Raw genomic sequence first — 5,353 nt, forward strand, 5'->3', positions numbered from 1 at the left:
CCAGTGCTTGCCCAATGGCATTGAAGAGCACAGAGGAGGAGTTTGAGAGCAGGGAGTCTTCAGGAATAAAGGGATGAAAAAAGGAGCCACATGATGAGACAGCTGCAGCCCTGCCTGCCAGGGAGAGGTGTGAAGTTGTGGGATTATTTCCCAGAGGAACTGGCAGAAGTCACTTTGGGTGAAATGTTGGAACAGAGCAGTGGAGAGTCCACATCAGAAAGCAATCCACATATAAATTGGAAGTTGGATAGATCTTAATGGGCCTTTTCCAACTCTGATTTTAATGGCCCTTTAAAACTCCCTGAGTAGTTTTTATTTCATGCTTGGCTAGTCCAGACTCCAAACAGGCTTCACTCTTTATTTAATGGCCAAAAGCAGTTCACACTGCGTGCTGATGGTAATTTCTAACCTCACCCTTACACAACACGTAAAAAAATTAATATGGATTCCTGGCTTGGTTTGGCCAGCCTTTTAGTGTATTCAGTACCCAACCCAGACAGAGGCTTGTTAAATATCACATGAAAGTAGGTCAGCAGGCTTTTCAAAACTGGTGGGGACATGACCCTTTAGTTGAAGGTGTTGCCGGAAGAAGACATTTTCTAGGCCAGCGTCTCTCAAACACAGTGTCTGTCCTTAGAAATCATTGACCCCTGCTGTTACGAGGTGTTTTGTAGTTGCATACAGGTAAAAAACCAATAGGCAAGGTGTCAGCAGATTTTTTTCTTCCACTGAAAAGTATGTCACGGATCATATTCTTTTCTGAGCATGTTCCCTGAGGTCTCAAGGTGCTGGGCAAAAACAAGCACGTGAAATGGCAACACGTGCTAAGTATTGCAGGGTTTTATTAGCATCACCAGGTAGATTTCCGGGAAAACAATGTAAGTGGTGACTGTGTTCAGCAATTGCCCTGTTTCCATAAACTCTGGGCAGTGCCACTCGTGATGGTTTCAGCAGGCTCTAAAGATGAAATCAACTGAAAGTCAACACAGCCCCTGGAAGAACAGTCCTCTCCTCTTCCCACCCAGCATGTGATCCACTCCCTCCACCCCTTGACTGAGAGAGAAAGCTGAGGTTCATGGATGCATATCGGGTCTGACTCCTCCACCAGCCAAAGAGCTTCCAACTTGCTTCAGGGACCACTTTGAGGAGGGGAAGAAGAGCTCACTCTCTGTGGCCCATCCCTACCAATGGCAATACCAACATGGGTATGATCCATGCCAGTGGGAAGCCAACTGGGGGCACCAACCTCTTCTTACATAGGCCCCAAACAGGCAGAAGGTTCAGACTTGCAGCCCTTACTGATGTGGGTTCAGAGTGGCAATCTCAAGCGTGTCCCCGTGACTAGCGTGGCCCCCACTGCTGTGGTACCAGAGGAGCTCACCGTGTGTAATACATTTATCTCCACCCTACCCCTAGCAGAAGCGAGGTGCTGTGGATCTTCTTTTACAAGAGAGAACCGAGGGGGTGGGCAAACAAATTACAGTGAGCTAAAAGGGAAGAAAGATTTACTGCAAAGCAGCTGCTCTTCGGTAGCTGTCCACCGTACTAACTTCTCATTCCCATTTCACTCAGGGCAGACCTATAGTGGTTTCACTTTTACTTACCACAGAGCAGGGACAGGACAATTACTGCAGATGATCTGATGTATGGCAAAACTTTGCCTCACTTTAACTTGCTTGAGACACAGAGACCTACTACAATTTTACAAATATTTCGGGGCTTACCTAGTCAGACTGACTAATCCTGATGCTGTGGGACCTTTCCTTGCTCCCAGCACAGAGAGGAATGGGGAAATAAAGGTTTCCTGCTACAACGGCAGTTCTAAAAAAAAGCTTCCTTTGGCGATCAGCGCTTAGTGTCTGGGAATATCCAACTGTCCTTCCCATTTCTGTCTCCCTCATGATGCTGTGCTTTCATGCGTGGTAAATTGAATTCTTACCCTATCCATACAACACTCTACGGCTGTCCTCAGCAGGGTCCAGGGCCTTTTGGCAGAGGGTGATACTTGGAATAGCAAGTATGAATGAGGCATCTAAATCTCCTTGCTGGCTCAGTCAGTCTGATGTGAAATGCTGAGCGTGTTAGTTCTTAGAGATCACCTCGAGAGCCGGCAACATTTGGAAATCGGCTCTGGAGCTGAGAAACACACACAGCATCTCTGTAGGAAGAGACAGCATCTAGCTGCACCATCTTCTGGCAGGGGTTCCTAAGTCAGTCCAACCTCTCCTCCACCCTCTCTCTCCCTCCCTTTCCTCCCCCCACAACATATTTCTCTCCAGGGCTGCTGCTTAATTGTTGTCCCTCCTTCCTCCTCCCCTTCCCAGCAGGGCACCAAGACATTCCTGCATTATTGATCAGTGATGGATGAACCCATCGTATTGCTCTTGTACCTAATGGGCTCAGTGTCAGAATTCAAGTACTTCCAGGATAAATACAGGCAATTTCTGCACTGGAATGAGCAGGCTTTAATTGAAAATTGCTTGAGTTAAGGAGAGGGATCTCTGTATTTTAAAGCAGAGGACATTTCATGGCAGAGTAACTAGAAAAAAAGCTCCTTAATTTCATTTCCTAGTTGCTATTGACTTATCATGGACAGATTTCTTAAAGGAATGCAACATCCAGCTACTCCTCTGGTCTCAGCTGGGTTTAGGGTGTCACCTTGGTTCTCAATGGGAGTTTGGGGATAATGAGCCCCTTTGAGAATCTGGTCCTTTATGACAAGTCTATACATTTTTAACGGAATAGTCTTAAACCACCTAAACTGTCTGGGGCTGATTCTGATGCCACTCACCCAGGTTTTCTATTGGTGTAATTTAGCTGATGTTTTTGGGAGCTTCTGACAGCTCAGCACTTTGGAAAATCAGGTGGATGACTCAAGACCCTAATTATGGACATAAAAGTCTAACTCCAAGCTCCTGCTTGTGACATGGTTGGTCTGTCCTCAGCCAGTGATCCTGGGTCCACTTAAATGCACGTACCAGGTGTTCTGTCCTTACTGCCATGAGGAGTACCCGCAATATCAGTAGTTACCTGTACTGCTTTTCACCTTGATATAATTCTTCACATTTCCCAAAAGGTCTCGGTGTCTCATTCATTCCCTGCTGTGTGGACTGCTCTCGGGAAAGTGGAGTTGTCCAAAAGAGCAGCATGTGTTTAACCACTATCAGAGGCTTGGAAGGGACCTTTTGGGTCATTTTGTCCAACCCCCTTCACAAATGCAGCATGCACTTATCCTAAACTATCCCAGGCCAATGCTTATCTGACCTTTTTTTGAAACCTGCCAGTGAAGGAGATTCTGTGACTTCTTTAGGCAGTTTGTCCCATCGCCCTACTGTTTTTGCAATTGAGGACAAAAAGGCATGACTCTAGCCCACGCTGCTGCAATAGTACAGAATATGATCATTCTTCTTCCAGTATTAATCCCAGGAAGACAGTCTTTCCAGTGGCTAGATAATTAAACACTGCCTAATTAAATTTCTTAGAAGCAGCTGAACAGGCACGGCTTAATAATAGGAGTGATATGAAGGAGCAGCTGAAAACCACCAAGGCAGAAGAGATCATATGAGCATGCCTCTGCATTTGTAAGCTAGCTGAGGTCAGTCCCTGTCTTAAAGGCTCTGTGCCTGCCTTGGTAGCAGCCAGATGGGCCCCTGCAATCAAAATGAGCCCCACTGAAATGAAAGAGGCTCCATACCGTTGCTCTCCTTTGCAAATTTAAGTTTAAATAGTCAGAGTACAGAGTTTCAGTGACTTGGCCAGACTACCGAGCTCCCACCTGGCGAGCTCAGGAGTTGTGCCATCTGTAAGTGCAGACTTTGTTTCCTGGGGCCAGATCCTCAGCTGGTGTAAAGTGGCTTCAGTGGAGCTACATGTGCTTTTACACTAGCTCATTTTTTAACTTGTGTTTATTTTCAGCACTTGAGGCCTGGAGGCATGGGGGAGGCAAGGGAAACAGTAACCAAGAAATGTGAAATGATCTTTAAAAAGGGCTCAAAACCACTTTGCTTCTATTCTAGTGCTAGCTTGCCCCTGACAACAGTACATCCCCCTCAGCCCCTGTCCCTCCCCACATGGACACAGAGACAAGATTCAGGGCTTTGGTCAGTATAGGTTTTTGAGGATGCAATGAACAGGGCTCCCACCAATTTTCATGGGTCCCTGTTCCTCCGGGACCTCAGTCTTTTCCTGACGGCCTATATTCCTGGTGCTCCAGTGCCGCAGTGATGGGCACACATCCAAAGCTCACTGAAGTCAGTGAGACTCTGCAATGGATCAGACCCTCAGTGTCTAGCTAGGTTGGTTCCCAGCAGGTCGACCTGGTGGCACAGCCTGGCCGGTTGGTGGTGGGAAGCCCTTTTCCCTCATGTGGCTGTCCTGAAAGCCCAGAGGCTGGCTAATCAGGCACAGCATTTTATTTCTCTCGACATCCTGGCTGGCCGACCAGGCCCCCAGATTCATGGGGTATGGTGATATCCTCACTATTCATCATGGCCCTGCGTGGCGGCTTCGTGCCTCAGACCTGCTGACATGCTCCCTGATGTTACCTTCACCCTCTAGCATGAGATTTCCCTCCGCAGCAACATCGGCCGGGTAGAGAGAGAGGATGCACGTGTGTGTCAGGAGGGGACAGCTAACATTTGCTGTCTCTTTAAGGATGCTCTCCTGTTGCTACTTTACAGAGTTCAGAGCAGATCACTGTTTGCCTTAGCAAGAGTAGGGAGGAGGAGAGGCGGGGGAGGAAGAAAGGCGAGAGGATACTAAGAGGAGAGATTGGCATTTTTGCATCGTTTCTTTCAGTCACAGAGCAGCGGGTAAAAAAAGTCTGGTTGGCACCATACACCCCCACCTCCACATGCCCTGAACGCACCTCTGTCCAAGGGGAGACACCCCCGTGCTGCCTTCCAATGCACTTGCATGCTGCATCTTGCTCCCACCAGCCAGATCCCGTAGGAGCATCTCTCTCCCCTTGCATCAGGGCTATTCTGACTCTTGCTTTCTCTGAAGGTAGCAGCAGCAGCAGTGATTTTAGCCATGCAGGAGCTAAGGAGGAAAACCCCAAAACCCCAATACCTCAGGACAAAGAGACAGGTGGGCAAGCAGGGCTGCAGGGAGAGAGAGAAGCAGAGCCAGGAGCTGCCGGCATCTGCTCCCACTGCTGGCCTCTCCCCAGGGGAGCGACACACCATAGGGTTGCAGTTACTAGGAAATGCCTCTTCGTGAATGATGGGGAAACCTTTCTTCTGCTGATCCGCTCGTGAGAACGTCGCTCTGCCTTGACTGCCAGTGAGAGAGAGGGAGGAGGGGGAGGAGGAGGAGAGGGGGAGGGAGAGAAGAAAGGAGGACAGAGAGAGAG

The sequence above is a fragment of the Alligator sinensis genome, unplaced genomic scaffold (genome assembly GCF_000455745.1).
Source record: "Alligator sinensis unplaced genomic scaffold, ASM45574v1 scaffold1719_1, whole genome shotgun sequence".
Lineage (NCBI taxonomy): Eukaryota > Metazoa > Chordata > Crocodylia > Alligatoridae > Alligator > Alligator sinensis.